Source organism: Malaclemys terrapin, chromosome 20, assembly GCF_027887155.1.
Source record: "Malaclemys terrapin pileata isolate rMalTer1 chromosome 20, rMalTer1.hap1, whole genome shotgun sequence".
Taxonomy (NCBI): domain Eukaryota; kingdom Metazoa; phylum Chordata; order Testudines; family Emydidae; genus Malaclemys; species Malaclemys terrapin.
In genome coordinates, this window is record NC_071524.1 from 17,161,118 (window position 1) to 17,173,226 (window position 12,109).

At 42.7% G+C, this 12,109-nt stretch overlaps 1 protein-coding gene across 4 annotated transcripts in view; it reads left to right on the forward strand.

Annotated features, from left to right (window-relative positions):
- The window catches only part of BICRA (BRD4 interacting chromatin remodeling complex associated protein), a 126,958-nt gene that overhangs the window by 11,392 nt on the left and 103,457 nt on the right, over positions 1 to 12,109 (forward strand). The window lies entirely within an intron of this gene.

The window sequence follows — 12,109 nt, forward strand, 5'->3', positions numbered from 1 at the left end:
CTTGCTATTGTTTTGTTTCTTTCCTTTCTGTCTCCACTTTCTCTTTTCTATAATAGATCATGGTATATCTTTTCCTGAGTTGTCTTTGGCCTGTTTCCTTTTTCTTTCTCTCTCTCCCATTCCCTTTCCAATCGTTGTGTTGTACATCTCCTCGGATATATTTTCTTCTCCCTTCCACTCTTTCTTTACTTCTCTTTTTTTTTTAAAACATATTCTGTCAACCTCTTCCTCTTTCCCAGCCTCATCCATGCATGAAGAGGGCTTGAAAATTTTACCAGACCACTAACAGCAAGATGATTGCTGCTACAGATGGATATGAAAGAACGTGCGTGGGGGATGGGGGGTGGGTGGAAGGGTAACTCCACTGTTCAGGGCAACTTTACCCCTCCATGAACTTTCTGGCTGCTGCAAGGAGCTGTTTTTGTCACTCCATTTCCCCCCCCCCTTCACGTTTTAGTCCCAGACTCCACTGTCTGTCTCTGCTTTTACTCTTTGCTTTGTCAAGCATCAGCAGAATGAAATTGACGTGGTTCTTGTCATTTTCATTGCTGCCCAGAGAGAACTGAAAACCAGCCATGAAAACTAACAAGATTCTGCTCAGTTTTCACTCTCGTGCAGTTAGTGGAAGCTCTAAGCAGCAGCAGAGGCAGGAAGACAAAAATTGGTTTCCATTCAGGTTAAAGTTTTCTTTGTTACCATAAGCAGTTGAAATACCTGAAAGGTGATGCATGCACCAGACAAAGTTCCCTACTCATCCAGGACAAATGTTTTTTTCAAGCCTGGGTTAGAAAAGTAACATGAAAATGGTGAATAGGTTAAAAAAACAGTTGAAATCAGTTTAAAGTCAGTGGTGGTCAAAAGTAATTGCTATCTGGTCACCCTTCAGCTACCTTCTGTGTAAGTAAACTATTGGTTTCAGCCCATTTCCTAGTAGGGTGGGTGTCTCTGTCAGTCTGTCTCTCTCTCTCTCTCTCAATCTCTCACCCTCACCCACCGTAATTGGCCTACTTGGCTGCATCTACATTAGCAAATAATGTGCTCCATAATTCATCTTTGCTGCAGCTGTAGACAAAGGTGCTAAAGGTGATCCATCCAGGTTCTGGATGTAAGGCACACTGTCAGGAAAACCCACACTCCTACTGCATCTCCTTTACCTAATCTATGGATCAAGGACATTCGTCTCCAAGGACTAACATTCTGGCACCTTTCACCATCATAAAATTCACTTAAAATATTTTTGACAACCAAAATGATGAACAATCTCTGCAAATGTATTTGAACTAAGACTTTCTTAAGAGATGGGTCAGAAAACAGCCCAGTGTTGCTCATTGTTTAGGCAAATCATGACGAGGGTTTTCAGACTCAAGGAAGATTTCTGCCCTGCACACAGCAAGTGCAGAGGAAGGCATCCCTCTCTCTCTCTTCTCTCCCTCCCTTTCTCTGAAAAGAGAACACTTTGCTTTCTATTGTACTCCTCCTCCTGCTGTGGTTGAGGGAATGAGAGTCTGGAAGTGATTTCAAGCAAAATGTTACAAGTAAATACAGCATGTTGGGGGAGGGGGAAGGAAGGGAAAGGAGAGACAGAGGGCAGTCAGGCTCCGAGTTCCATTGTTAAAAGGAAGGTCCCCTGACCTAGAAATGAGACATTTCAGTCACCACCTAGGGACATGGCAGCATCAACCAGACAAGAACTGGAAATGCATTCAAACAGCATTGTCGCACCTTTAAAAAAAATTGTGGTATCTTCCTATATATGGTAGAGAGATAATTCATACTTGAAAATATTTCTTCTCATGTATCCTAATTCTTCCCTTCAACCTTGGTTATAATCATTAAGGGCATTTCTGTACAGAGAACCAATCGTGCCTCCTGGAAGTTCCCCACCTGAAGTCATCCTTTTTCTGGTTTTGCCGTAGGGGAGGGAGTGTATTTTACTATTTGCAGAACTAGGACAGGTGGGTCTAGGCTGCTCAAAACTAAAGACCCATTCCCTCAACTAAGGGGGAGGAACCACTAAGCCCAGACTGCAGTTGAGTAGGTGGGACAAGAAAGGAGAAAACAGGAATGAGTGAGGTCAAAGGTTAAAAGTGAGGGAGACAGAGAAACTGAGCAGAGAATCCTGGATAGTGCCCACCACTCATCAAAGGCACCTAAGGAGTCAGTGGACACTGCCCACAGGGCATAGGCGCCAACTTCCTCTCTATCTGGGGGGTGCTTGACTCCTCCCTCTGCCCCAGGCCAGCCCTCACTCCACCTAGGATTCCCCGGTGTCCAATTTTTGACCGGAACACCCAGTCGAAAAGATACTCTGGAGCTTGCAGTCAGCACTGCTGACCGGGCTGTTAAAAGTCCAGTTGGCGTGGGGCTGGCAGACTCCCTACCTGATTCCCCACGGCTCCCAGGAAGTGGCGACATGTCCCTCAGCTCCTAGGCAGAGGGATGACCAGGGACCTCTGCACATGTTGCCGCCACCCTGAGCGCCATCCCTGTAGCTCCCGTTGGCCAAGAACCGTGGCCAATGGGAGCTGCAGGGGCGGCGCACAGAACCGCCTGGTTGCGCCTCCGCCTAGGAGCCGGAGGGACATGTTGCTGCTTCTGGGGAGCCGCCTGCATCGCAACCCCCTGCCTCAGCCCTGAGCCCCCTCCCACACCCAAACTCCCTCCCAGATCCCACACCCCCTCCTGCACCCCAACCCCCTGTCCCAGCCCTGAAACCCCTCCCACTCCCCAAGCCCAACCTGCTCCCCAATCCCCCGTCCCAGCCCGGTGAAAATGAACAAGTGAGTGAGGGTGGGTGAGAGTGAGCGACAGAGGGAGGGGGGATGGAGTGAGTGGGGGCGAGGCTTGGGAGCAGCGGCGGGGCCTCGAGGAAGGGACGGGGCAAGGCTGTTGAGTTTTGTGTGATTAGAAAGTTGGCAATTCCAACCCCTTCCTCCACCCTTGCCTCTTCCCATCCCTGTTCTGCCCCAGGCCCTGCCTCCACTCTACCCCTTCCCCCAAGCTTCTGCCCCCACCCTGCCTTTTCCCGCTCCTGCTATGCCCCTGGCCCTGCCCCCAATCCACCCCTTCTCCCAAGGCCCCTTCCCACCCCCTCCCCCAAGCGTGCCCCTTCCAGCGCCTCCTGCACGCTGCGGAACAGCTGGGAGGGAGGGGAAGGAGTTGATCAGCAGGGCCACCAACAGGCAGGAGACTGTGGGCGGGAGGAGAGGAGCTTGGCTGCTGGGCGCTAAGCACCCACTAATATTTTTCTGTGGGTGCTTCAGCCCTGGAGCACCCATGGAGTCGGCGCCTATGCCAGAGGGAGTCTATTCTAGTGCTAGGGCGAGGGACTGAAATTGTAATACATAGGTTCTATTCCTTTTTCTGCCATTAACTACTAGGTGACCTTGGTCAAGACACTGATCTTCTCTATGCCAGTTTCTCCTTTAAAATAGGGATAATACGCACCTTTAGAAAGTGCTCTAAACTCCTCAGATAATATACACTGTATAAGTGCAAAGTGTTACTGTGAGAAATGATTGACATCATAAACACTGGATCATGTAATCTCTTTACCTTCCCAAATTTAACACCTTTGCAGCCCACGTAGAGGCAACCTCTGTATGGCTGGACATGGACTTCATTTAAGAGTTAGTGCTACACCTTAATTGGTGGAGGGTCTGCTCTTGAGCATTGCATGGCATTCTTTCTTACTCCATAAGACTGAGCATACTGCCTACATAGTGCTTCTGTTGCCTACCAATGTGAGGAGGGACTAGGACCAGAACTGAACCTTCCTCTCCCACTTGGATAGTTCAGCACCTGTAGTTTCTTTATTGTACACACCAAAAATAATCCACATGTAAAAGAATGTTCTCTAAAACCACCCAAAGCATAGCAATTCAGAGACCAGTCTGACATTATGTGCGTCAAGATATGTATCATCAGTTTGTTGTAGCCAATATGGTATCAAATGCTGGTCTGAGACCTCTGCAAATAACTGGAGGAAAAAGGGATGTGTGCTGAGGACAGATTAACTTGGAATGTCCTTTGGTTGAATTATTACATCTTCGCTGTTGCTCATATGTTTTGATATATTTTAATTCCTTCATATTTATTTTGGCCAATAGTTTTCCTATATAAGTGTGTTTACAGGCTTTAAGAACGTTATGCATAGTTAGAGTTGTTATGGTGCGGTGCGTGGTTGCTGGTGAGAATATGCTTAAGATTGGTGGGTTGTCTGTGGGCGAGGACTGGCCTGCCTCCCAAGGTCTGTGAAAGTGAGGGATCATTGTCCAGGATGGGTTGTAGATCACTAATGATGCGTTGGAGAGGTTTAAGCTGAGGACTGAAGGTGATGGCCAGTGGAGTTCTGTTGGTTTCTTTTTTGGGGCTGTCTTGTAGCAGGAGGCTTCAAGGGGGAGGGATAGCTCAGTGGTTTGAGCATTGGCCTGCTAAACCCAGGGTTGTGAGTTCAATCCTTGAGGGGGCCACTTAAGGATTTGGGGCAAAATGAGTCAGATTCCTTCATCCCCTGCTTTAGCCTCAAGTTTTGGTGTATAAATCCTGCCAATATGCAAAAATCCTTAAGTCTGTGGTAGCTTCTCTCAACTTTCTCAAATTAAACATCTGTTGTTAAAAATGAAATGAACCCCCAAATTTTCCACCCAATTGGAAAAAACAAACATTCCAGTGTAAAATGGCATCTTTAAAACCCATATGGCCCAGGCTACAAAGGGCTCAGAACTGGATACTCTAGACTTCCTTCCTTCTGTGTGTTTCTTTGATTGACTGTGTGGAAAACTCCATCAATTTGAGGCACAGTGTACACTACAGATAAAATTCTATTTGGGACCCCCTCTTCCAACATCTTTGCCCACTAATAGCTTGAGAACTCCTGCCTTAGTCCTCTGCCAATTTGCCCATAGTCCTGTAGCACTGTTCTCAGGAAAAAAACCCCACAACTCTCTGTCTATGCAGGTTAGGGAAATTATGCCAGAACCTTACTAGCAACAGCTGCATGTATGTGTCTATATTTTTGTGTGTGTGTGTGTGGCTTTAAAAATCTGTTTAATGTAATCTGGGGCCATAAACCCTAAAACGCCTTAATCCAAATTGTGTGATTGTTGCATGGTGTCCCTACAGGGTCGGTCCTGGGGCCGGTTTTGTTTAATATCTTTATTAATGATCTGGAGGATGGTGTGGACTGCACTCTCAGCAAGTTTGCAGATGACACTAAACTAGGAGGCGTGGTAGATACACTAGAGGGTAGGGATTGGATACAGAGGGACCTAGACAAATTAGAGGATTGGGCAGAAAAAAACCTGATGAGGTTCAACAAGGACAAGTGCAGAGTCCTGCACTTAGGACGGAAGAATCCCATGCACTGCTACAGACTAGGGACCGAATGGCTAGGTAGCAGTTCTGCTGAAAAGGACCTAGGGGTCACAGTGGACGAGAAGCTGGATATGAGTCAACAGTGTGCTCTTGTTGCCAAGAAGGCTAACGGCATTTTGGGCTGTATAAGTAGGGGCATTGCCAGCAGATCGAGGAACGTGATCGTTCCCCTTTATTCGACATTGGTGAGGCCTCATCTGGAATACTGTGTCCAGTTTTGGGCCCCACACTACAAGAAGGATGTGGAAAAATTGGAAAGAGTCCAGCGGAGGGCAACAAAAATGATTAGGGGTCTGGAGCACATGACTTATGAGGAGAGGCTGAGAGAACTGGGATTGTTTAGTCTCCAGAAGAGAAGAATGAGGGGGGATTTGATAGCAGCCTTCAACTACCTGAAGGGGGGTTCCAAAGAGGATGGAGCTCGGCTGTTCTCAGTGGTGGCAGATGACAGAACAAGGAGCAATGGTCTCAAGTTGCAGTGGGGGAGGTCCAGGTTGGATATCAGGAAAAACTATTTCACTAGGAGGGTGGTGAAACACTGGAATGCGTTACCTAGGGAGGTGGTGGAGTCTCCTTCCTTGGAGGTTTTTAAGGCCCGGCTTGACAAAGCCCTGGCTGGGATGATTTAGTTGGGGATTGGTCCTGCTTTGAGCAGGGGGTTGGACTAGATGACCTCTTGAGGTCCCTTCCAACTCTGATATTCTATGATTCTATGAGTTAAGGTTGTTTTGAATGCCTTAAGTATGCCTTTCTTACCTTAGTAGGTTTAGATTTCTTTTAAGTGTAACTTTGACTCTAAATTTTCTGAGTTTGTAATGCTTGTTTTTGGGATAATTGTAGCATCTTTGTAATGTTATTTTACTCTTAAATTGCTCTAAAATGTTGCCCATTTTAATGTAGTTTATTGTCTAATTTTATTTATTTATATATATAAAAATGGGTGTGTTTTTGTGTTAAACGTGTATGTACATATTGGGGAACCTTTTTTTATAATTTGTACATTACTAAAATTTGCCTCCAAGTGGTTGTGGGAGTGCCAGGTTTGAACATTCTGAAGATTTTTACTATTATATTTCAAACCTGTCTTAAAATTTGGGGTTGACAATGGCAATGTTGACAGTGGCATAAGTGCAGTGCAACTAGTTATTGTCATTAATGTAATTAGGAGAGAGAATACAGTATTCTGTTATCTTCAGTTTTATTGTAATAAACTCTGCATGCATTAAGTCATTGTGCCCTGATTGATTTTTTTATTATTATTATTATTATTATTATTTATTTTTTTAGGTGGGAGGGGAAAGGGAGAAAAGTGTTTGAAGGGTAATTATATTGTAGAAATCAACATAGGGGGATTTAAAAAAAATACTAAAATACAGGAAAATGTCTATATACAATATAATTGTACATTGTTTTAGGTTAAATATATTATGTAACCCTAGTAGGTTTTTTTGCAAAGTATTATTCTCCATAGTGCCAACTTCAGGGCAGCTGTATTTTCTAGGGGTTCTGGGAATCAGGCTTCTAGGTTCTATTGGCCGCTCTATAATCATGTATCGGTCACTCCCTCCCCGCCCTCCCCCCCATTTTTAAAGGACCCCGATGAAGTTAGACACCTAGTGAATTTCATTGGAAGTTGGGCACCTGACTCCCTTAGGATATTTCTAAAATCCCAGCCCCAGTCTATAATATTGGTATAATGATACTAAGGTACTTCACGTTGTTTGAAGGGTTTGAGGCTAACTAATTAATCGAAAAGCACTTCAAGATCTTTAGACGAAAGGCACTGTGGAAATGTAAATCATTATCATGGTGACTTTTTGCAGCTGTTATGGATTATAGGAAAAGAAATGGCGGAGGCAGTTAATTTTTTTTCTTCGTTATGTTCCTGGACTTCATTGCTAGATAGATATTTTGGTCTGAATATAAGCAGAATTGTGTTTGTTTTGTTAGCATGTTTGGCAGCTAATAGTTAAATTGTAGGGTTTTGATGCATTGTTTATAAACAAAACGTCATATTCCAGCTGACCAAGTCCCAGTTTCCAAAACAGATTCACTGTTTTTTTGTTTTTTATTATTTGAACAGCAGAAGAAATGTTTTGTGGCACAAAGTATATATACACTTTTATTAAGGATGTTATTTGGGGAACTAATTTTCATACCTCTCCTATCCCATCATGGTTTAAGGGAATGTAAATCATCCTTCCTATTCCCCTCTACACCCAATATGATTCTGCAGTGAAGTCGTCATAATGTTGATAATCTGATATATTCATTTCCATGGCAGCAGACTCATGTTACAAACATAATGAAAATTTCCCTGCAAAATCTGTCTGTTTTATGTTCAGCGTTCTTACGGCATCCATTGCTATACTATTTGAGCATCATGCACGAGAAGCATGACACTAGACCACTATTCAAACCATAGAACTGGAAAATTAAGTTTATTTAAAACTTAGTTTCCTTTACCTTAATAAAATCATTTGCCGTTCTTCTAGAGCACCTTTCATTTGAGGATCTCTGTGCTTTACAAAGTAGTTAAAGTGTTGGTATCCCCATTTTGCAGATGGTAGAAATTAAGGCACAGAGAAATTAATCCTCTTGTCCAAATTCATATAGGGAATCCTTCTCTGGCCACTGGATATTTTGTTTTCTGTTCTGGTCTGGGAACTGCAGGTGCATGGCATCACTGAAAATTGGATCACAGAAGTCCGGACTCCCATGACCCTGTTTTAATCATTACGTTATCCTGCCTTCCTTTAAACTACTGGTAATAGAAATTGCATTTAAAAGGAAAAAATACAAATGTCAAGCAATACAAGATAGATCTGGACAAGGCAGGAAGTTTGCACACGTAGTTTCATGTTTGAAATGTTCTCCTTTTACCTAGTTTTAGGCTAATATGAGAACTACTTTTTCATCTCTAGGATGATATGCATTATAAAGGACAGATCAGTCCAACGAATTTTAGAATGCAAGGGTTTTGAATTTTGAGAAGTAATTCAAAACTTTGGGTCCCATTGTGGGAGGTGCTGAGTATCCTCACCTGCCCTTTGCACTTTATAGGATTAGACCCTTAGTGTGTTGGAACTATGCCAACATGCTGCTTTTTTCATCTCCTGTTATAGTTGTCTTTGCTAATACATACATGCAACAAGATTTTTGCAGAGCATGTCAATCTGTGTATGTCCCTAAAGTTAAAACTAAATACATTTCCAATCCCTACTATCCCTTTCCTAAGAGATAAAATTATAGTTCAAAGGAGGCCCACAAATAGTTTATAGTACTACAAGTTTCTTTTGGTGAAAACTAGCTGATGTCACCCAAAGTAATCAGTGAAGTAGGATGGCGAGGCCAGCACATTCTAAAAAGAAATGTTGCTATAGAAATCAGCAAGGATGATAGTGCCTGGTAAACGCTGTAAAAACTTAACCACTGCTGTCTCCCTGGGTGATTTACATTCCTTTCAAACTTACCGGTAAACATAAATGAAAACAAATGAAAGCAAAAGCTAGACCTGGACAAGACAGAAAATGTTTAAGTTAGAACCATCATGTGTAGGTTCTGGTTTGGCTCTCAAAGCTAGAACACTGCCCTGAGCTGTTAAGATTTGTTATGCACACCATATGGAAAAGATGATCTCTAAAGTGATATGGCGCATATTAAGGCTACTGTCGCCACCAAGTAGTTAGAGTCAGAGTCAATGGAAAATAAACTTTCTTCAACATCAGGCGAGTCAGAGCTGGCCACAGCAATGTTCATCTCTTTATCATTTAGTCCATAACACCCCAGTCTAAAAGTGCTCAAATCTAATCAGATTCAGGCATGCTCCAAAGTCCATTTATTTATCCGGGGCTTGAGGGAGGGAGAGGTAAGGTGAAGGCTGGCTATAGTTGAGTGGAGTAAGATTCCATTTGGAGGTGAGGAGTGGTTGTATGTCGTATGTGTTTCAACATATGTTAAAAAAAACAATCAAACACCTGGATCCACTAACTTGCTTTTTCTTTCTTCTTTTCATTATGCAGTGAAAGAAAATGTTTACAAATCATCTTGCCTGTTTTTAATGGCAAGGCCTTACTGTTGAGAGCTACAGTGTTAGAGGTGTGGATGTTTGGGGGAGGCAGATTTGACTTCTTTCCTGGGGGTCAGTGTTACATCTCACAATCCTTGTATCCATGACAGCATAGTGCATCCTTGGCGTTCGTACTCATTGCTTAAATCAGGGGTTGGCAACCTTTCAGAAGTGGTGTGCCGAGTCTTCATTTATTCACTCTAATTTAATGTTTCGCCAGTAATATATTTTAATGTTTTTAGAAGGTCTCTTTCTATAAGTCTTTAATATATAACTAAACTATTGTTGTATGTAAAGCAAATAAGGTTTTTAAAATGTTTAAGAAGCTTCATTTAAAATTAAATTAAAATGCAGAGCCCCCCCGGACCAGTGGCCAGGACCCGGGCAGTGTGAGTGCCACTGAAAATCATCTCATGTGCCGCCTTCAGCACGCGTGCCATAGGTTGCCTGCCCCTGGCCTAAATAGTTTACTCACATCCCTTATGAATAAAAATGAATGTCAGAAGGAAATAGTCTATGGTACAACCTCAGAGTTCAGATTTTTAAAGAGTTCCAAAACTCAGATAGGCATCAAGTGTCAGCATTTATGCTCTTTATTGAAAGGTCTGTGCAGATCCAATGACGAGGCTGGATAATACAGGCATTGATTTCTGATTTATAAACAGATTTTATATTGGTTTTTGGGACTGAGAACTTACTATATTTAGGAATGGGTCAAATTGATCCACTGCTATTAAATCCATGCATTTACCCCCTGTCTGTCTTCATAGTTAGGACACTCAGAGGATAGTTTTTATAATATTATTGTCCTTTTTATTTCCCTTTTACAATATGACTTCACACTACAACTTTATTTTGTGTCTCATCTTTCATACAAAGCCTCTCTAAACACTGAGTCAAATAAAGGAGTTACAGCAGTAGTGAGATTGTGTGGAAGAGCAGAGAGGAGACCAGTGATAAATGAGCTGTAGAAGTGGTGAGGGGAATACAGCGCAAGATCCCATTCACACTCAAATAACTATCCTGTTGGGGGGAACAAGGGTGTCTCCTCTTCTCATACTTCCCTCCCAGAACATAGTTAAAACATGACTTGACCTTGCAAGGTATATGGGATTGAACAATCCTGTTCCTGAATCAGGGTTCATTCCTGTTTAAGGCTATAGAGACTGTGTGGGAACACAGCTCAAACATGGTTGGTTTTGTCTACATGGTGAGTCCAAACCATGTTTTAATTGTGTCTTTGGAGGGTGAGGACTGTGGTCTATCAGTATGGTGGTGGAAAGGATGTAAACAGAACCTCACTCGGTATTCCTCTCACCATTCCCATAGATCATTTAGTGTTGGTCTTCAAAATGGTTTTCAGTATTTTCATTCTATGTTTCAGGCGACTGCCATGTGGATACTGGATCCTCCGGTATAGTCATAGAATCATAGGACTGGAAGGGACCTCAAGAGGTCATCTAGTCCAGTCCCCTGCACTCGTGGCAGGACTATTTATCTAGACCATTCCTGACAGATGTTTGTCTAACCTGCTTTTAAAAATCTCCAATGATGGAGATTCCACAACCTCCCTAGGCAATTTATTCCAGGGCTTAATCACCCTGACGGTTATGAAGTTTTCCTAATGTCCAACCTAAACCTCCCTTGCTGCAATTTTAGCACATTGCTTCTTGTCCTATCCTCAGAGGTTAAGAAAAAACAATTTTTCTTCCTCCTCCTTGTAAATTTTTACATACTTGAAAACTGTTATCATGTCCCCTCTCAGCCTTCTCTTTTCCAGACTAAACAAACCCAGTTTTTTCAATCTTCCCTCATAGGTCATGTTTTCTAGACCTTTAATCATTTTTGTTGCTCTTCTCTGGACTTTTTCCAACTTGTCCACATTCTTCCTGAAATGTTGTCCCCAGAACTGGACACAGTACTCCAGTTGAGGCCTAATCAGAGTGGAGTAGAGCGGAAGAATTACTTCTCGTGTCTTGCTTACAACACTCCTGCTAATACATCCCAGAATGATGTTTGCTTTTTTTGCAAGTGTTACACTGTTGACTCACATTTAGCTTGTGGTCCACTATGACCCCAGGTCCCTTTCAGCAGTACTCCTTCCTAGGCAATCATTTCTCATTTTGTAACTGATTGTTCCTTCCTAAATGGAGTACTTTGCATTTGTCCTTATTGATTTTCATCTTATTTACTTCAGACCATTTCTCCAGTTTGTCCAGATCATTTTGAATTTTAATCCTATCCTCCAAAGCACTTGCAAACCCTCCCAGCTTGGTGTCGTCCCCAAACTTTATAAGTTTACTCTGTATGCCATTATCTATAGTGGTAGTTGCTGTATGGATGGGACCAGAGAAATAAGATTTATGATATTGGTTAGATCAAGTCCATGGAAGGTTTTAAAAATGAGAGCAGTTTTTAACTGAATCCCCCCCCAAATGGGTAGGTGATGGAATTATTTGAGGTTGGGAGTGATATGGGCATGCTCATTTGAACTCTATCCATTTAAAAAAAAATCTCTTGGAAATATGAACAGAACTTCACATACTTAGCCTACTAACTATGTATGATAGCCGTTTGTAGCATAAAAATAAAATTTGTACGTTGACTTTGTTAGACGGCGGGAGGGGGGAGTGTTTAGAAATCTGATTCTGCAGAAATCACCTG